Below are 21,735 nucleotides of genomic sequence, written 5' to 3'. Positions count from 1 at the left end.
TGGCTCTTGGAGAGCAGCTCATGTGTAGAAAGCAGGCAGCCAGACAGATGCTCTCCTGTGTGAGCCAAGGCGCACTTGATGCAGCCCTACTGCATGCTAGTTGAGCATCTCACATGCAAAGGTTTCAAAGGTACATGGGATCCCAGCACTAGGTGCTATAGCAACAGGCTCCTTCCTTCTGGCATGTTAAAACCTCAGCACTCTAACAGGAGGTCCAACCTCCTCATCTCTTGCTGACATTCTCTGGACAAAACTTTCCTCCACAAGGACCTCAGAAAAGAGAAAAGCAGGAAATTAAATGTTGATAATGCAAGAAGAAAAATACAGCAGATATGTGTAACATTTGGCGACACACACAGGCCTACCTCTGTGGCCTGACTGACACCGTCTTACAAGTTACATGTTGTATGTCTGCAAACAGCAAATTCATAAATGGTCCCAGGCATACACAGAGTGCAGGATACACATAAAATCAATGGTACTGCATCAGCCACTCCACTGCCCAGTTTGGCCCAGAGCACATACTCCTCTCTGGGTATGTGGCTACTAAATTAAAGATGCAAGCGTGACAGAAACTTCCATTTGGATGTGCATGTGGGAATTTCACAAGGAATAAGCAGACACAGCTTGAATTTTGGAATAAGCCAATGAACAGAAGAAAACAGAACAGGAAGAGTAACAGGAGAGGACTGAAAGCTCTAATCTGCTTCAGGAACAGGTGTGAGATGCGATGGATGGTTTGGGCAGAAGACCACACGATCCAAGACTTTGCAGCATGCAGAAACACAGCATCAGAGGTGTATTTGACACATTCATCACAGGGACCACCGCTCTGTTAGCTAGCTTGGGCAGCCTCCTACTCCTTCCAGCCCTCTGGGGGATGGGCTGAAATGCAGTCCTAGGTAACCCCCCTGTAATGCTGTGAGTTTGCATTAATTAAGCTAGCCAAGAGCAGGAGCACAGACACAGCAAAACTGAAGGGCGTTTCCTGCCTGCAGCTTCATGATGGAGAGACTGAGCAAGATATTACGTTACACACCATCACCCCAACAAACCAGCCGTAACATTCAACCAGACCTGAACTGCTGCAAAAATCCTGCCACACGCTGTAGGGTGGAAATCTATTATGGCAGCAGCTCACATGACTGGTATGGCACACCATGGCAGGGCAGGGAAAGAAGGGGGGACGCAGCAGGAGATTTCTCTTCCCTAGGTCAAGGCTTGCTATGGGACAACTCACCTCTCTACGCTTGGCTGTCCCTGAACAGTGCTGAACAAGCTGCTCTGGCCCATGATCACATGCCCAAGCCCAGGAGAGCAAAGCTCCAGGCTCCAAGAAGGGCCATGCTGGGACGTTAACCAGATGCATCCTTTGCTGGGACAAAGGGGCAGGAAGAAGGTTCAAGCCTCTTCTAAGGAACCCTCAGTGCCTGATCATGGGTGACACTAAACAACAAAAAGCAAGAAAAAAGGGCTTGCCCCACCTTATTTTCTTTCAGTAGCGCATGAATAACTGGTGATGAGTTTTACCTTTTAATGCCATGCTAGTTAATCTAATCAGTCCCAGCCCTTTCAAACTGATTGCTGCCTCTGTTTTCTACCCAGCCTCCAAACAATTGCTTCCCAGCCACTTGGGCTCAGGTTACCCTTTTTGCATGCCAGCAGAGACAGCATGTCTATTGTCTACTATATTCTTGCCCTGGTTCCTTGTTTAACCTTAATCTCTCCTCTCCTACCCAGTGCCACGGTAGTCAACATTTCCAGTCTTGGCCGTAGGCCTTGTTTTCCAGACAAAACCTGCACACCCTATCTTGAAGCAGATGCCTCATACCTTACAGAAATGCTGTGTGTTACATTTCTGGTTTTTTACCTGAGACAGCACTGCCAGCAAACTCCTGCAACATGCAGTGGACAAATTTCTTTCTGTCTTCTTTTTCCCTCACCAATTAATTCCATGACAGATCTGAAGGCCACCAGTAAGCGCAGAAGAGAAGTAAGTAGAGACTAATGACTGCAAAACAGACTGGGAAGATACAGCAATTTTCAGTCAGTTACAAGAATGCTACAGACAGAAGGGATGAAAAAGTCAAAGCCTAACTTGTACCCCTAAAATATTTTATTCACCTCCTCTCGATTCCAGCAGGTCTGACATAGAATTGTATTAAAGGCAACTGAGCAAGGTCAGATTCCTAACACTTCCATTTCAGTTTTTAAATTGCACTAGAAAATACAGTGACAACTTTATGCTAAAATATCCAAACAGCAGAATTACTGCATGAATATATTTGATACTGGGATCAAGACAGAAACAAAAACTAAAAAAATTCCACTGCCTAGATGTGCCCCTGGCATCCCCTCAGCTGCATCCCCAGCTGTATGTGTCTGTAGCTTCAGGAGACAAAGAAGAACCACTGAAACTGTGGGTTGGAGGAAACACCCATCATCCTTGCAGGCTCTTCACAGCACACAGAGGGTGGCAAGATCATCACTGCTGTGAAGCACATGGCTACATACCTCTTACTGCTGCAAGGACAGACATTACTGCCATATGCAAAACCTAACTAGCATAACAGATGAACACAGGAAAAGTGTCCAACATCCCTCTTGCACATTTCCATGAAGCTTGCTGCCTCTATCCTTTTGGCGGTTTTCATTTGAATACCTCCCCTTTGCAAGGCTCCCCAGAGACTGACAGGCACTACTGGTTGGCACTCAAATAATTCAAGATTAGCAGCTCATGTGTTTCAATAAAAAAAAGTCCCCTCCATAGCATTACAAATCCAGCTGCCCAGTTATGCAGTGGACGTGATTAAAGCATCTGCACAAATTAGGAGCCACACCACCATCTGCAAGCCAGGTTTGCAAATGCAATGGAAACTCCAAGACATGACATGCACAAGAGATGCAGCCAGCCTAACATAACGCACGCTGTGAACAGCCATGGCCAGCTCCCCCTTGCCTTTCACTCTGTCCAGTGAGCAAGCACTTCTCCTGCCAACACAGGAGACTGACGTTACACACAAAAACACAAAGTTACACACAAACACCTCATAGAGCTCTAACAGAAGGCGCTTTGAGGACTTGAGTTTGAGTCTTGGTGTGCAGCTTTACCACTAGTAAATAGTACCATTGGGCTAAGAACATACCAGGCCTGACCAAAGCTCCATGCAAGCCAATACCACATGTCCATCAGGGCCAATGATGAATGCACAAGTATAGAGTGGGTGCATTTAGTACCCCCAATGTATTTTTATTTTGGGGGTTCTCACCAGTTGCCTTCAAGCCCATGCAGGTACCAGAAATTCAGAACACCTATGTGCAAAGAGTCCTACAACTTAACTGCCATTTTCCTGAAGGATCTTTGCCTGAACCCACCATATTCTAGTTTAATTTGATTTCTTCCACTTATCTCACTGGAAGAGACTGGGAACAAGTCTAGTCTCTCTTCATCTCTGTGGCAATTGTATTTTACTAAATTTCACCAGCTCCTCTTTTCTCAGACAGTCACCTTTTCCAGGCAAAAAAAGCTCTGATCCATTTAATCATTGCTCATATTCTATGCCTTTAGCATCAATGCTGAAAAACTGATCTACAGATAAACATGAGTGTTCTGAAAGGACTGCATTTGACTGTAGACGCTGTTACAAGCTCATATATCCAGGCTGGCTAATGGCTTTTTCCTTTAAAGTGAGGCATGTGTGCTTTTTCTGCCCTTGTGCTAAAGAAGCTCAGTGAACCCTAGCACCACCTTCTGCACATTCACAGCCACAAGTACTCAGGCAACACGTACACAGCAGCAAAAAGAAAAGCAGGAGCAGAGTTTCTAGAAACGGTTCCTTACTGCTCCAATCAGAGTTTTCATGAAGTCATTACTCTGAACCTTACTCAGACCTCATTAGGACCACAGCAAAATTTCCACTAGGTTATTTTAACCGTTGATTAATTCTCCTTTCCTGGCAGATTTCCTTGGATTCTTTAACATGTCTGGTCTCAGGCTCCCTGTGGCATGAGTTTGTTTCCCCACTCCCAACACTCCATGCATTGACAGGGAAATGAAAAAAGTAATTGCATGTCAGAGCTTGCCCTTGATTTTTAAGTCTTTGTGGCAGATTAGTGTAGCACGCTCCCCCTCCCCATGCTGTCCTATCTATTGCACAAACGTACGTCAAGGAGTTAATCCCACCATCTGCAGCTGTCCTAGCTCCAGCACAGCAGGAAACCCGAACACGTAACAGTTTGGGAGCACCAAGGGAACAGAAAGTGCAACCACATCTTCTACCACTGAATAGCCATCTAGTAAATGTAATCATATTAACTTCTTTTAACCCAATAGCCTGCTTAGTCAGCATATACAAGATAATTTTAGATTTAGACATGGAAAAGAGCTCAACAACTCAGTCTGTATAATGACAGCAGACTTTCATTATTTACATAACTAAGAATTATTAGCTCAATCCTGGTCACATTTTGATCAGCCAGTTCCAACACTGCTTGCATTATAAGTGGCTTTATAAACTGCTCCACACACAGAGGACTGCAACACTAACATAAATACAAAGCAGGAAAGAGGGTGAAAATAGCCAGGAAATCTTACCAAATTGTTTGCGACAGGCATGTATTTAACCTCCAGCTCCCTGCTCACTGTTCAGCTTTGCCTATGTGCAGCTGGGCAACAACTGATACACAGGATTGGCAATGCGTAACATTGCTGGAGCCTTATTGCCTGTTCTTCCCTTCTCCTTTTCTTGGACATATAGCAGATTTCAAAACTGGAAAGCATTTGAAGAATGGAGCTAGAAAAACAGTTGACTGGAGAAGTACAAGGCATGAAATTTGCACTACTCTGGTCTGTGATTGGGGTGGAGAAATAACTTGATTAGATCTCAAGCACCTATTGCAGGTTAGCTGCACCCAGGTACCCACCCTCACCCGACATAAGCACACAGCCCTCAGCTCAAAGGGGTGGCAAGTTATGTCCAGACCAGAAACAAGATGACATTTTCTTTGCAGGACTGTAAAACTAACTACCATTGATATATAAACATTTCACCACAAGGTCAAGACTGGAGATGCCAAGCAGAAGCCCCTAAAGCACAGACAAAGGTGATCCAGTGTCTGCACAAAGCCTGTATGATCATAACAACCCTTTAACCTTGAAAAGGTCTTACAAATTCTAGCATTCAAATGTGACAGTGAACTACCTTTTTTTTTTTTTTTTTTTTGTGGTGATGGTATTGATTACACAGTCCAATGAACCTAACTCATGAAAACACTTATTACAGGAGGTGCCCGAGCACCTCAAGTCTCCTTTCGCTCCTCATGGGTGCACAGACTGCCCCACAAGTGGAACTGGTCCAAACACTGCTTCACCACCTCTTCCAGCCTCCAGCATTTCTGGTGGCTGGCGCTTTTGTGCTGCCTCAACTGCTCTTCTGCTTCAGTGAACAATTTAGACCTCCCAAAAGCCTTGAGGCACTAATACGATCACTGGCTCTACTATCTTATGCAACACACAACAGTCCCACAGCATCTTACCCCCTGGACAGCCCTACATCCAACTCCCTGCTCCTGCCTGGCTCCAGAGGACACATGGGCACCATCCCACAGCTTTACCACAGACCTCCACAGACCATTGTGATAATTACCGCAATATAGACCTATGGCACTCTTCATCTCCTGCCGAAGCTGGGCTTGACCACTTTGCTGGGGACCCTTTGTCTTTCCCGCAATCATTCTCACACAAGACAATTTCCTTTTTTCAATCAAGTCTTAAATTAGAGCAAGTCACTCTACTCTAATATGCCCATCTGGCTTACTTACATGAAGACGAAATCTTTAAAAAAGAAAAATCAAAATCTGCGCCCCTCTAGGAGAGGCAGAAGTCATTTTCTTTCTCCATCCCATCACCTCTTCCTCTTTTCTTTATTTGAAACTTGCAGGACAGGATCAGTCAACCATCCTAGAACAACATTCTCCTGGCAGAATCTATTTAAAAGCAAGCAAAATTTAAAAAAGAAATGACAGTTCTCTGCCACTTTGTACTTCATGCTCTCTACACCCCTGCCAGCAGCACACACAGACAGTAATAACAAGCCTCAGCAAATGACATGCACTGCTGCACAGCATTTACACCATGCCTGCATTAGCACAAACGGGTGCTCTCACCACAGCCCCATCTAGCCCATGCAGCGATGAGATCAGTAGCTGCCAGAAGATAGCTGTTGCAAAAACATCCATGTCATTAAAAGAAATAACAGGGGGTGGGGAAGGACCAAACCGTAAGTAGGTGCTTCTTTGACACTCCTTGTGGTCAATTTTCAGAGCTGACAGACATTTGGCATTGCCTTGATCTTCTCTGGTCTAGGACTAGAGCACCAAATCAGAAAGCCCCAAGAACTACCTCTCCCCTCACCTCCCTGTGCTTCAATATCACCATGCCCACAGGGGAACAGTCTGGTGTCGTTCCTCTAATGAAAGTGTTCCTCGAACAAAAAAACTACACACCCCTTCCCAAGTGGGAGTCTCGAAATACTTAGGCTCACCATGCCCAAAATACACCTACTGAGAACACTAGCATGCCCAACAAAATTTCATACTAGTTCTCAGAAGAAAGAGACTTTTATTGTAAAAGAAGGGCCAGCAGATCTTTCCATATTGCATGGAAGGTGCTGGCAGGAAGAGTATTTCTCTGTAGTGAGGACGACTGCTGGCATGAGCACTGTGCCTGTTAATTTCCTAGTGTGGACCAAACAGTCAAATTGGTTTATATCCATGTGTCATGCACCTACAGACTCATCACTGGTGTCTCACTTGGTCTAAGACTGAGTTTAATCTTTTTAGCCTATTGACCGAATATTAGTTTTTACCTAATGGATGAAGAGATGCCAAGTGCTATTAAACATTTTTCACATTTTTCTGGCTTTGTTCAGCTTTTCTTTCCTGAGGATGACCTTCCCATTAGTGCTGCCTTTGCTGAGGTGTCACAATGAAGACATGAAGAAATGCCATCAGCTTTTCAGTGGATCCCAAACTAAGAGTGCAAAGCACAATCTGTACTTCTCCAGGAGGTAGGTCTGATCCAAGCCACTGCACCGGGAACAATGTTTGCCAGTATCAAGAAGACTGTTCGGCTTCACAATATTGCCACCCTAAAAAATAATGTAGGACAGAAAGCAGCAGCCAAGTACACCCTGCTGTGCTACAGTCCTCACCCACGTGAGGAACACAAAGCACCTACCAAGTTCTGAGGAACCTGCCCTGTGCCCCTTTGAGTAGAAACATGCTCCTTCAGGTAATGGAGAGGGAGATACAGAAATCTGCAGGATGTGATATGAAAATATCGAACACATTCTGGGAAAGAGAGAAAGGTGTTGTTTCTCCCCCATCAATCCTCACACATGCTCCACCACCCTAGGCGAAGGACCTTCAGGAAGAGGAAGATTCAGCAAAGGTTCTCAAGACACAAAACCTATTTGCACATCTCTTGAAATACTCATTTTCTTCTAGTTAATGAAGTTTTGCTTCCACTGAGGACCTTGCAAAATCAGAGCCATCTGTTGGAAACCAATGGCTGATGCTGCTAAAACTGAAAAATCCATTTTTTCCTGCTATTCCAGCTGCCTTGAACCAGTTCATGTCCCCCAGAGAGGTCAACAGTGTGCAAAATACTGCTAATAAGATGTGCACTGGAGATGTTTGCTCCTAGCCAGGATTTCTACACAGGTCTTTCTGAAGCCAGAAATACACTAGCTGCAAAATCAAACACTGCTACAGCCTTCTTCTATGGATGTTACATAATAAATAATGCATTTAAGTATTGTGATGTTGGGTTCCAAATCCCAGCCTCACTTAGCCTTTAAAGACTGTACCATAATCATTAATAGTATTTATATTACAGAAGATGGGGGACATACTATCAGATCTCATTTAACGATTACTTTCAGATGAAGCAAGTCCGGTTCTTTAACATTTTCTTCAAGCAGAAAAAGGCGGCAGCAGTAGCTGGGGTACAGCAAACAAATCAATAGATGCATATGGACATATAGGTCAAATAAGAATTCGGCTGAGCAAAAAACAAGTTAGCTGTGAAACATTCCTTTGGCTGCTTTTCCACATACAGTGCTAGCCATTTGTGGTTTAATCTTAGAAGAGCTCCATCTCATTTGAGCCTGCAACACTTACAGCTTCCAAGCAGCAAGTTTTTACTATAATTACTCTGTTTCTTTATACTTGGTAAACATTTTCATACAAGCATTGCTGTTTTATACACTTATTGCACTAGGAAAAACAGAAGGAAGAATTTTGTTCTGTGTCCTGCAGAGCAGAAAAATATTTAAAAATATAAAACTGACCTAGAAAAAGGAAGAGTTGTTCTGCTGCCTTCTAATGAGCACATCCAACATCTGAAAAAGAGCACACTCAAAGACAGATGTTCTGTTCAGCCACAGGCACACCCTCTCCTGCTACAGAGCTGTCAGCAATGTGGTCACAGCTGGAGCAAGGCAGGACCTCCTACACAGTGAGGACATGCAGAAGAAACATCTGTATGGATCCAAGACCTATTCTGTACTTTCCTGAGTTTAGACTAGAGGATATAGCTCTGTCCTGTTCTGTTCTCGTGCCTTCCCCAAACAGAGGCAGGAGGGGAGAGGTTCCTAATTCTGACCTTCAGGACATGAGCAAGTATATCTGTCGGCTCACCTCTGCAGCTTCCACGAGGACAATCCTCCCTCTAATGTTACCTCCAAAGTACATTTGCTGCATTCACGTTCTGTGACACTTCCTTGGGTCTGTCTGGATGCTATTCATACAATGGATTTCCTCATTCAACACAGCAAAGACAACACTGTAACCTCGTGGAGTTAGACCATACACTTCACCGATGCAGAGGGCCACACTGTTGTTACAGGTATAAAGGCACAACAGAAACATGGAGGAATGACTGGCTTAAATATCTGTAAGCGTTAATGAAAAGCAAAGGAATTCAGCTCTCATGCAAGGGAGTCTCTGGATCTGCACAATGCTCCAAAGACATTCAGTAGAAAAAGGCAGTAAGGAAGGCAGGGGAACAGCCACAGAACAACAGTTCTACCTGGTACTGAATTTAATCTCAACGTTCACAGAGCTACAGTAACGTGGTGGGTTGACTTTGGCCAGGTGCCAGATGCCCACCCAGCTGCCCCCATATTTTCCCCCCTCAATAGGACAGGGGGAGAAACTAAGATGGAAAGTTTGTAGGACGAAGTAAATAACAGGGAGATCACTCACTAATTACCATTACAGGCAAAACAGACTCAACCTGGTGAAAATTAATTTAATGTATTGCCAATTAAAATAGAAACGAGTGGTGAGCGACAGAGACAGACACTAAAACACCTACTCCCACCCACTGCCCTTCTCCCCAGGCTCATCTTCACTCCTTCATTCCCAACTCCTCTACCTGCTTTCCTGAGAAGCGCAGGAGGATGGGGAATGGGGTTATAGCCAGTTCATCACATCTCCTGTCTGCTGTTACTTCCTCCTCACACTTATCCAGTGTGGTTTTCACCACGGGCTGCTCCAGTGACTGCAGCACCTCCTCTCTTCCTTCTCTGACCCTGGTATTCACAGGGCTGTTTCTCACCTTTTTTTTTTTCCTACTCCTCTGCCTGCCCAGCATTTTTACTCCTTCTTAATTATATGTTTTCCCAGAGGCACCACCATCATGGTCGACAGGCTCAGCTGTGGCTGCAGTGGGTGCGCTGGAGCTGCCTGGACCCAGCTGCGTCCAGCACAGGGCAGCCCCAACTTCTCCCGCTGCTACGAAAACTTTGACACCTACACCCCATACAGGTAAAAAGGCCAGCACCGTCTACTTTGGAGGAAGAAAAGAGATCAAGAAGTTATAATAATCCCATATAAACAGTATCTATACATTTGTATGCTATTCCCACAAATAAAAAACACTCGGGTATAGACACTGACATAACAAGCGCACCTGCAGCTCCAGAGGAACACACGTAAGCCCAGCCCTGGAGTCACAAATCACTGGCATGAATCAAACACAATAGCCAGAAGCATGACTAAGCAAAAGATGAAAGTGCCACTGAAGGAAGCAACTTAAACTCAAAATCGTGATTTCTGTCAGCAGAATTCCTGCAGTCTGGAACAGCCTTCCCCTACCTCACTGTCAACAGGCACACCAGGTTATTTCAATTCAAAGAGCATTGCAAAATAACTACCGTATGTATAGACACAGCCTGTACCCATTGCAGCTGGGAGTGTCCTACCCATGCCAGAGAAGCCCACTCAGTGACCTGAATTTACAAATAAACTTGATTTTGAAAGGAAGGAGAGGAAAACAGACATAAGTAAAAATAAATTTAAAAAGCCATGTAACTAGGAAATGCAACAGAAGCAAATCAGCCCAGAGCATTCACATGCACAGCCACATTAGGCATGAATGCCCACGATGCCTGCAGAAGCCAAAATTCTTTTGGCAGATCTATTTATTTTCTGCATGTCTTCTGCTCCACAGTCGAGCACACAGCACCAGTGGGCCAGGAAACAGGTATATGTCCCCCGTTTTCCCTTGGATACCCCGCCAGGGACCCTCTGAAACACCTTGTTTCATTGCAGTTCGTTAACAATATCACTAAATACAATGCTTTCAAGAGTACTTTGCAGCTGACAGTCACTCCTTGCTTGAACAACATCTGCTTGATAGCCTATTCTTCTCCTACAGGATCCATTTTCTGTGGTTAGCTTCATGGCATATTTGTAACACTGCTGGTTCAATTTAAGCCTGTCCAAATTACTATTTCAAACAACCCACAGTATTTCAGCACTCAGTGCATTTAATCCTTCCATAGTCTTGTCTCCTAAATTTAGCTTAGACAATGTTCATTGAGATTTAGTGTTAAAAACTCCAATAAAACACAACAAAAAACACCCCAAAAAACTTACTTCCTTTCTATAAGCCACTTGACAAAAAGCTAAACCCAAATTATGTGCCATTACCAGTATGAGCATCAATAATACCACTTTTGAAGCACTGAGGTGGGTAAACAGACCTTCTGCTGGTGCACACATTTTTACCTAAAGAACACTTTTGTCCATAAATTGCTCACAAAGACTCTTTGAATACCTCTGTATCCCAAGGATCCTCTGAACAGAATGGCTTTCAGCACAGGAGCTAGCACTATGTACTATTTCTTAAGTGTGTGTTGCAATTAATGGTAGCCTGACAGACGGCTCTGGGAAAGTATCATGTTTTCCCATAATTATAACCTGTGGGCCATTAGTAGTGTAACTGAAGGATTACAGATTATCTGGGAGTGAGTGCCCCTATTAACAGACTGTATAATTTAAAAAACAAAACCAAAAAACAAAACCTCAGGCAAGCTAGTCCTGCTACTATTCCAATAAAGGATAACTTAAATAGAATAACACTACAGATCTCACTTAGTCTGAATTACAGACATCAACTCTTAAGAGATCTACAATTAAATACACAGCCTGTAATTCAAATAAGATCTACATTAGCAGGGCAGAGATTTCTCTCTTTGTAAATCAGAAATCTGATTTATGTAGATGACAATCCTAGTGTAGAAGCCCTTGGAAAGATTACCCAAGCAAAATAACTTTCCTCACATGGGCATTTCCCAGGGGTATTAGCAGAAGAAAGAGGAGGCTGACTTATTCCTGCACCCCAAAAGCATATCAAGGCAAGTCAAAAGGGGCAACCCAGAAGGAGATCTCTCATCTCATCCACCCTTTACCAGCATCTACCAATTTTCTAAATAGAGCAGCTATAAAATATTAAACTCCCAGGACACATATTTCAGAAATATGTTTGACAGCTCGACACGACTCCATACCAATGCTGGTGACAAGGGAAGGGGTCTGACTTCCACAGCTGTCAATCTTCTCTCTCCTTAAGTGCTTTTTCATCCCTCTTGGGATTCAGTTTCTCAATTCATGCAGTGTTAAAACTGTTCCTCTCATGCCCCACAAGAGGGTTTCATTACTGCAACTTGTGCTGGGTGGTACCTTTGCACTGGTGCAGAACTATGCCTCCTCTCTCTTTGTAGCATTTATAATTTTATAACTTGATTATGCCAAAGCTGTAACATTAGAACAGCAAAGGCATGGATTTTGGTTCATAACCCTCTTTTGCAACACTGCAGCTTCAAGACTCTCCTAAGCGGGTCTGATCTATTTTTGTGTAAGGATGTCTGACCATTTAAAACTGATTTAGCAGGAGAGTACCAGGCTAGATTAGTATCTTTTTAAAGTTTTGGAAATCATAATCACACACAGCAAGACATGGCATGACATGCAAGCTGCCATGCCCCATTACACCTGACTAGGAAGGCAAGGCGGTACACTGGCCCCAAATTCAGAAAGCCCTTCAGTGGCACAAGGGACTGACACATTTGACCTAAAAAGCACATGCTTGAGCATCCAGCTTTTACAAAGGCCAGTGGAACACTTTGCAAAAGCACACAGCAGCACCCCAGAAGCCTCAACGAATGAGCCCCCAATCCCTCACTGAGCCCTACCCTCCTCTTCAGCCACCCAGCTTCAATGCAGCCCACAAAGCAGCACGTGAAGGCTGTTCCAGGGCACACATGCACCTTCCACCATTGCTAGTGGTGAACATTAGGCAGCAGGCACAGCCGTGGGAACCAACCATAGTATGAAATTACAGGGATCTGACACACTGTTCAAACTCCCAAGACTCATTTCAGGCTCCTCCCACTACCAACAGCCTCCTCTCCCTGGAGCAGACTGCAAATATCTTGGCAGCTTCAAGCGCTCTGGAAAATGTTACTGTGTTTGGTGGTGCTCAGTACCCATGATCACAAGCTAATTGGAGGATTTTTTTTTAAAACATGTTAATTTTAAGAACAAGGACTTAGCCACAGCTAGAAGGAGGGTAAGGAAAAAAAAAAAAAGTTAATTACTGTCATAAACATTAACACAACTGATTCCCATTATCTGGCAGAAGGCACTCACAACATGGAAATGGTTTGTCTCCAAAAGGGAAGTTAAAGCACTTGAAGTAGTGCAAGTTTCAGACACTCATTTAGCTCTTTTCGTTGAATTGCACTGACTCTAATTAGGAGTTTTGTACACCCATTCTCACAGCCAGCACCACATAGCACAGACAATAAATTGTTACACTAATTTTAAGCAGTGTGGATTTTTTACTTTTTAATTACTTTTTTTTTTTTATTTTATTTAAGGCACCAGTGGCCTTAGCTTTCAGTAGGATTCCCAGATGCTACCTACAGAATTCTCCATTTCAAGCAGTCCCCAGAGCTCTTCACGTCTGCTGGAGAACTTGGTCAACTGGACTCTTGAAGCAAGGTACCACTGATCTTCATCTTTTGGACTGTAGCAACAGAAGAGCCCTCTGGCTTTGAGGTAAGTTGTTGCAAGCTACAGAATTCTGTTTGAGGCATTGTGTAGACTGACGTCATCTGACCTCACTGGAGAGGCTTCCCATACCACAAACCACTATCAGAGCTCCTCTTAAACACCATGCAGATTTATAACAGCCTGTTATACAACACTCAGATACCAAAACTGCCCTTACAAGGTGATCTGGCCTTGTCAACATAAGAGCAGCTCCTAATGATGCAATCAAAAAAAATAATAAATTTCAGCCAAAAAGCAAGGAAGAAGGAATGTATGGTAAACTGATACCCAGAGCAATTTACCCAGGTATGGTAAATTGCCACCTGTCACCTTACCAAACTACCCAGGTGGCTATCCTGGATGCGGCCTCACTCTACCAGTCAGGCCAGCACATACCCTTCCGAGGCTCTTCACCTGCTCTCTCCATTTCAAGCCGAGGCACAGTCTCCTTAAGGGAACCCCCATCCCCAGTCAGAAGTAGCCTGCCAGTAGCCCTAAGCCAGAAATAAAAGTATTTTCAGCTACCATCAAGTCCGTAAACCTGTTAGTAAGTGGTATACTGGGTTATCAATGTTAACAACACTCCTCCTCCAGGAGGTTCAAGTTTTCTGCTTGCTGCTATGCAAGAAAGGAACTGGGCTCCCCCCATGCTCCATGCCAGTCGGTGTTCAGCCGTGACCAAGGGCCCTGGTGGGGACAGTCTCCTCCCACTCAGTGGCACCAGTTCAGGCTCCTGCTGCAGTGCAACACGCCAGTCAGGGGACAGTGACGGACAGGGTTTGTTACAGCTCAGCTCAAGGCATGGAAGTGAGCAATGCTTTTTGGACTGCGCTTCTGCAAATGGGCAGAGGAACTGCTCCACCAGTCAATGTAATAAAGACAAATGTAGTGCCCTTCACAGTCATTTCTGGATGCCAAGTCATTAACCTTGGGGCTGAGGGCAGAGGTAAAGAGTCCAACTTTGCCTGTTTAATCCCTGACCAGCATTTCCCCTTTCCTGGGAATCTTTGCTTTCTTGCAAATTCTTTTATTGGAGGTTTCAAGCACTTTCATACACAATGTCGGAGAAAACATCAGCTTATAGAGGGAAGTTTGCAGTTTGACCTGAGACCTGCACGTTCTAGTCCTGGTACGCATATGCACCCCTGACGTGTGCAGGCTACACTAAGGACGCAGACACCATGCAGAATGTACATGGGTGGGGAGGGGAGAGGCACGCAGAGGAGAGGTGTGCAGCCCACGCCTGCCCTGGGAGAGAGTGCTCAGGGGCTACACTTTGACTATTCTTGTCTGCTGGATGGCTGAAGATACAGTAGAGATAAGAATATGAAAGAGAAATGAGGAACTGCCAAAACGGTTGCTGGTTTTCCTGAGCCCTTCTCTCCACATCCCTCAAGTCTGTGCAGGTAAGGGGAGCTGGTCTCTACCCAAGGCTGGACGCCCACTAGCACACATCATTCTCAGTCTGTGGGGCAAAAGGCAAAGGATACTGCAGAGATACTCTGCCTGCCCGAAGGTCACAAAAAGCAGCCACCCACTGCCACCTGCATTGGGGCAGCAGATGAGTGGGACAGGCTGGGAGCACAACTTCAAGTGATCGAGTCTGAGCTTTAGCCAAGCTGCAATAGCTGAAGTCTCCTTTAATGGAGCTTGGGTGCCCTCTTTTAAAGCCATGTTAATATCCAGTCCCCACCCATGAAAGCGAGAAATCTGAGCTCAAATAGCTGCTCCTCCTAGGGCAGCGTCCAACATGCCAAGTAGTTTTTCAAAGATGTTAAATCATTTCAGTGCAACATCACCAAGAGCCTCGCCCATAGGCTACCTCTCATACTAGCTTAAGGCACAGCATTTCAAAGCTCCCAAAATTCACACACAACAAAGCTGGGCAGCTAATAACAAAGACAGATGGAGCAGGAACATCTTGTCATTTTGGACTAGCACAGCACGTCGCATTTTACACACACATTGGAGATGCTACAGCCACTCCTCACAGGCCACTCACTGTCATCCTCAGTTTGCAGAGCAAACTGTTTTCACCCCTTTCCATCTGACGAGTGTTACGGTGAGAAAGGCGCTCTGCACAAAACAAACACAAGACGGGTGTGACAGCTGCCAGCACACAATTAAATGCTGAAAAAAACCAACAGCAGCAGAATCGTGATGATCCAGCAGCTTTCCAGACCAGGGACGTGGTGAATGTCCAACACAAGCAGAAGATTTAAAAATACCCCAAATTCACGTTAAGAAAAAGCAGCAAAGGCTTAAAAGTGATCAAAAGGGTTAGTTCGTTAAAACAAGCAGGATTAATTTTTTTTTATCCTTCAATTGCTAAACACTCCAACATGCCAGAAAAGAAAAAAAAAAACAACAACAAACCAAAGCAAACAGGAAACCTCCAGCTTCATGAGGCCAGGCACAGCACAATACCCAGGAAGGCACAGCTGAAGAGGGACTACATGACGTGGCAAGCAGCACCCTGTACAGGAGATGAACCAAAATGTATGCAGTGGGAAGGCTGCTGACATTTCTAGCCTGTTCTTACCGATTCACATCCCCAAAAATCTGCCTAGAGAAGGTGCTCAGTGCTAGGATTAGACACAGCAGGAGGGCAGACTCACACCATGTTCTGCAGAGTACCACAGCAAACATCTTCCCAGCAGAAGCAACCTCCTCCTACCAACAGCACAACTCTAGGATTTGCACAGAAGCATTTTATGGAGAAATGTGATCAGGGTGAGGATGGAAGAGGAAGAACCATAATATTTAAAGGCCACAAACAAGCAGAAATACAAAGAACAGATAGGAATGAATTATGAGACACAAAGATTTGCATCCTGTCAGAGCTCCTGAAGAGTAGCGGGGGACTAGTCATGGCTGCAATTCTGCCAGCAACACAACAGTGGATCCACTGCAGTGGTAACCATGAGTCCAGACACTGCAGGAACAGCAGTGCTGGAAGAGGAGAGGTCTTACATGGATTCTGGCACATCACTCATTAAAAAAAAAAAAAAAAAAAAAGGAAAGCAAATCACATCACATGAAGTTAGTGCATGATCCCACAGCAGGACCATGATGCCAACCAACCACAGCTTTTCTGCTTCTCATTTGAGGCTACAAAAGGAGAACAGAATTGGACAAGTGGCCGCAGAGCCCAAGGTGAAGAAAGCTACGTGACAAACACAGCAAATCTGGAACACCAGAGCAGAAGCTGAGGTACAGAAGGGAAGGTGACTATGACACAGAAGGGTCAGTGACTCTGCAGAGGGAGGCTTAGTAACAGAAGAAACTCACAGAGTATGTAAGAAAGGGGAAAAGCAAGGCTGTACACAGCCTGCAGACTCCAGCAATTCCAAGCTGTCAGGTTGCTGCTTAGACTGATTTTATTCTCTCCTGTGTCCACATTTCTTCAGGAGAAAAAGGGACTTCCTTCTTTGTCAGATGCTCAGTAATTTCACTCCTCTGCTCCCCTCTGTGCCACTGACATACTGCAAGACAGTCTGGGTCATCAGACGACAAAAGCTCTCAAGATACAAAGGGAAAGTCAGAGATACTACAGAACGTACGCCTGAAACTCCCCGTACAGCTTTGCATCGTGTTGTGCAGATCCAGGCTTCAGCAACAGCAAGGCCCAGCACAACCTCTGTTCAGGCTAATGTCCTACATCCCTCTGTGCCCCCCACCTCAGTATAGAATCATAGACTCACAGAGTGGTTTGGGTTGGAAGAGACCTTCAGAGATCATCTAGTCCAACCCCCTTTCATGTTTCACTAGATCAGGTTGCTCAAAACCAATCTGACCTCGAACACTTCCAGTGATGGGTCGCCTGTTCCAGTGTCTCACCACCCTCAGAGTAAAAAAATCTTTATGTCCAAACTAAACCTACCTTCTGGCAGACCTTATGGTCTCTTTAAGGACCCTTAACTGGTCCATGAACAGAGGCAGTAAATGGCTTTGATACATGTTTCACACTTTCCTAGATCACCAGTGGCGCAGGAGGAGCTAGAGCAATCTGCAAGATAAGCTACTCTTGCCACAGCCTCAGAAATCAAGGTGACAAGCTAAGATTCTGCAAGCAATTCTGAAGTGGCAGCACTTGCTGCCACCTTTTGCTTTCTCAACAACACATCTTGTCCCAGTTCCCTTCTGGAGAAGCTGAAAATAAAGCAGAAAGCTACCAGTCTGGAGAGCAGCTCTGTGGAGAGGGACCTGGGAGTCCTGGTGGACAACAGGATGACCATGAGCCAGCAATGTGCCCTGGCAGCCAAGAAGGCGAATGGCATCCTGGGGTGCATCAAGAAGAGTGTGGCCAGCAGGTCGAGGGAGGTCATCCTCCCCCTCTACTCTGCCCTGGTGAGGCCGCATCTGGAGTACTGCATCCAGTTCTGGGCTCCCCAGTTCAAGAAGGACAGGGAACTGCTGGAGAGGGTCCAGCAAAGGGCAACGAAGATGATTAGGGGATTGGAACATCTCTCCTATGGAGAAAGGCTTAGGGACTTGGGTCTCTTTAGTCTAGAGAAAAGAAGATTGAGGGGGGATCTTATTAATACTTACAAATACTTAAAGGGAGGATGCCAGGGGGATGGGAACAGTCTTTTTTCAGTGGCGCCCAGTGATAGGACGAGGGGTAATGGGCATAAACTTGAACATAGGAAGTTCCATCTTAACATGAGAAGAAACTTCTTTACTTTGAGGGTAGTGGAGCACTGGAACAGGCTGCCCAGAGAGGTGGTGGACTCTCCCACTCTGGAGACATTTAAAACCCGCCTGGACGCTGTCCTGTGCAACGTGCTGTAGGTGACCCTGCTCTGGCAGGGGGGTTGGACTAGATGATCTCCAGAGGTCCCTTCCAACCCTAACCATTCTGTGATTCAGCCCAGTTATTCATATCATTCCACAACTGGTTCATCACCCATTCCAAAAAAAGAGACATTCCCAGGCAACTTTTTTACCAGAGTGACACTTGAACAGGCCCTTGCTTCAAGGAGCAAACACTGAGGAAGGAAAGCTAAAGCAAAAAAAAAAAAAAAAAAAAAAAGGAAGCAAAGAAGCAACCCCCCCTATATGACAGGCCATTATTTCTGACTTAGTTAGAAACATTTAATTCCCACGCTACAGAAGCTCACCCAGATGAGATTTATTCACTCACAGTAGTAACAGAGGTCCTTGCATGGATTAGATGCGAAGCATTTGATTTACATTACATCACTGGCTAAGTAAACTACACTAATAGAAAGCAATCATTGAGCATGCAAGTAACCATGGACTTAACTCCAGTGTTCACAGTGATGTTGCTTGCTTTTGTTATCTACGAACACGTGGAAATCATCTGGAATCTGGTGTTAAGATGAGCTAATGATTAAAGACAAGCAGAGCAGGAGAAAGTAGCTACTGCTTCACAGTATGGCATGGCTCAGAGCTCCCCATATTAAAATACTTTCCGCTTTAGACCACTGGCTTTCTACCGTCACACATGCAAAACTCACCTAAAATGAATTCCATTTTGGTGACATTTTTTATTACAGTTCCACCCTTTCCTTTTCATGCCACAAGAATTACTGATGCCAGAACCGCCTAAGCTGATACCCCACACCAATCACAACAAAGCATGCTGAATCAGCCTTGTATCTAAGGGAAGCAACAAGACAATTACCGTGAGAGTAGCAAGTATTTCGACAGGTCACCCTGCCTCCACCAGATGCACCAGGAAACCTCAGAAATCCTCAGCAATCCTCTTACCTTTGGTTGTTAAGAACCAATACCGCCAGTTTATCCTCCCAAAACAAGGGGCCTCTTTCCATCTCCTTTCAGACCCAGCACACACCTGCGCAGGCACACACAACTACTTGTGTTAACCAAGATGCTAACCCTGCTATAAATGCTGAACTTTCCAGCTTACATATCGTGCTCCCCCGTTCCCTCAGAATAACCACAGTGAAAAGGACAGCAAAAGCTGGTCACTTAACAAACTGAGGTAAACTAAGGGGAAAAAACGTAGAGAGAGAGGTCTCTGCTCTTGTTGGTGGCTACAGGCAATGGCCCCCAAGCCCCAGCACAACGGTGGCTTGGTTTCCTACAGGATTGCATCCCTCTGGCTCCAGCGCATCAAAGCTGTTTCCAGATGAAGCTTTTAATCACATGGAAGTAACGATGCTCTGCTGTTTAGTTAGCCCCTAGCATGTCACACAGCCCCACAGCTGCGGTTCGGGCCCTCCTCTTGCCCCAGCTGTCCCACACTGCCCTGGTGGCAGCCCATGTCCCCCTTCTGCACATCCTGGTGACCTGAGCCACCGCACAGCTCCCCAGCTGTCTCTGTGCTGCACACAGGGTCCTTGTTGAATTTAGGACTACCACATAGACAGGCTGGGGAAGCCTGTATCCAGTCCTGTACAACACTACAAGCCATTTACAAGCCTCGATACCCCTCTCTTTTTCCACGTAAGACCCAGCAGAACCACCATTCTCCACCTGCACATCCCAAACCAGATGAGTCCTTGCATTAAGAAACCGTGATGGCCCCACAGTTCAGGCAGCCTTTCTCCCCACCACACCCAAGGCCCACACTTACATGTCTCCCCACACTCCCATCCTTCTGCGGGCTGCTTAGAACAAAGACAGAGCAACGTGAAACCTGCCTTAGGAACTAGGAACATGAGGAGAAGGCAGTCATCCCCTTTGACAAAAAAGTTGAACACAAACCCAGAGAAAAAAGTCTCTCCAGGCCAGGCTGGGAGAGGCGATCCTTACCACAGATGTTAGCCCCAACAACTAACAGCATCTGAGGCTTTCAAAGAAACACTTGCCTTTCTCTGCAGCTTGCTTCTTCATCTCTCCATCACCTTGCAAATCTAAGGCATTCAGAAGAACTGAGATATGGCAGGGCACAGTCAGCTCATGGCAGACACAGGAACTTAACAGTGGAGTGAAACACATCTCCAGCTGCCAGACTAACAGACCTCATCTTTTCCAGAGAAAATGAAGCAGAATATTTTGTCATGAGCACAGATACCTTCACAGCTGGACAAATGGTAAAGAACTTCTGCAAAAGCTGCCCTGAGTGTCCAAGCCACGTGGGAGAGAAGAAGAAACCACAGAAGCACGTCAAATAGGCTGAGGATGGACAGAAAGAAAGTGGGGAGCCAGAAAGTACATCCTAGGCATACACACCAGAGAGGGAGGCCAAGGAACCTGAGAGAAGTAACCAGTTAAAGATGCACCATCATAGTCACTAAGGACAAAGAGACAAGGCAGAGAGGAATGGGAGCTCCACAACCCTCCAAGTCTCCCAAGCAGCCCCAGAGGAGCAGGCCTGGCTCACTCTTCCCCCTACACCACCATCTCAAACTGGTCCAGGAGGCACTGCTGTCCCTGCACCATACTTTGAGAAGACCCGGCTTTCCAGATCTCTTCTGCTGATCCAGCCAGTAAGTGTGCTGACAGGTGGAGCCACAAGCAAACGTCACCACCTGTTCTTCCTTACTTTTCCAGCAACAAGCAATCTCTCAAGCCCGCATATCCTTCTGGGCCAGCTCCACATCTGACGCCTTCAGAATTAGCAGAGAGCATGTCAGCTCACGTAGCTTTGGCTCGGGCTCTGTCAAGACAAATGTTAGGTCGCCCAGCTCAAGCACAAAGCCCAAGTGAAGAAAAGAACAGAGGCAGAATAGCAGTAGGAAGGTTGAATGTTTCACCTGGAAACATCTTATGCAGATACATTTGACCAAGATGCAATGCCATGGAAGCACAGCCATGGAGTGAGATGCTGGCTTTCTGGCAACTACACCTCCAAAAGCAGAAGGATGCAGGCTTTAAGGAAGAGACATAACAGAGCCAAAACCCATAGCTGCTAGCAGGGCTTGGTAACCCAGCAGAGTGTTTCCTGCCAGGTCCAAGCCCTTGGACCAGTCCAAGCTCTCTTGTTTCACTCATGCCTTGCAGGCCTGTTTAAGCCCACACTGAAGTCTTTCTGGCTGTCCCTAAAGTCTCACAGCATAAGGCCAGATTGTAACACAAAACACAGAGATATCAGCCATCTTAGACAACGTGAAGCAATCTTAGGAAATGTGAGGCACGTATTCATGTGCACACACAAGGAGGACAAATATATCAGCTTTTCCAACTGCCACATAGCATCCTTGACAGAAAAATCTTCAGCTGTGAAAAGCACGGGAGATACAGAGAGTAAACGTACCTACAGTCTGCCAACTTGACCTTCTCAGAGCATGATATGCAAGCAGGAGAGAAAGACTTTTTTGTTTTGCTATTAAATCTTAAAATAACAATGTGTAGGAGAATCCTACCCTCCTGCCCTGTGCACTGAAGCTAAGGGGGGAT

General features: G+C 45.5%; 1 protein-coding gene across 1 annotated transcript in view; it reads right to left on the bottom strand.

The window, feature by feature from the left end:
* FAM207A (family with sequence similarity 207, member A) overlaps window positions 1-21,735 on the bottom strand; it is a 62,166-nt gene that overhangs the window by 31,558 nt on the left and 8,873 nt on the right. The window lies entirely within an intron of this gene.

This window comes from Charadrius vociferus, unplaced genomic scaffold (assembly GCF_000708025.1).
Source record: "Charadrius vociferus isolate BGI_N301 unplaced genomic scaffold, ASM70802v2 scaffold69, whole genome shotgun sequence".
Classification (NCBI taxonomy): domain Eukaryota; kingdom Metazoa; phylum Chordata; class Aves; order Charadriiformes; family Charadriidae; genus Charadrius; species Charadrius vociferus.
The sequence above is the reverse complement of the archived record's forward strand: the minus strand, read 5'-3'. Positions and strand labels throughout refer to the sequence as shown.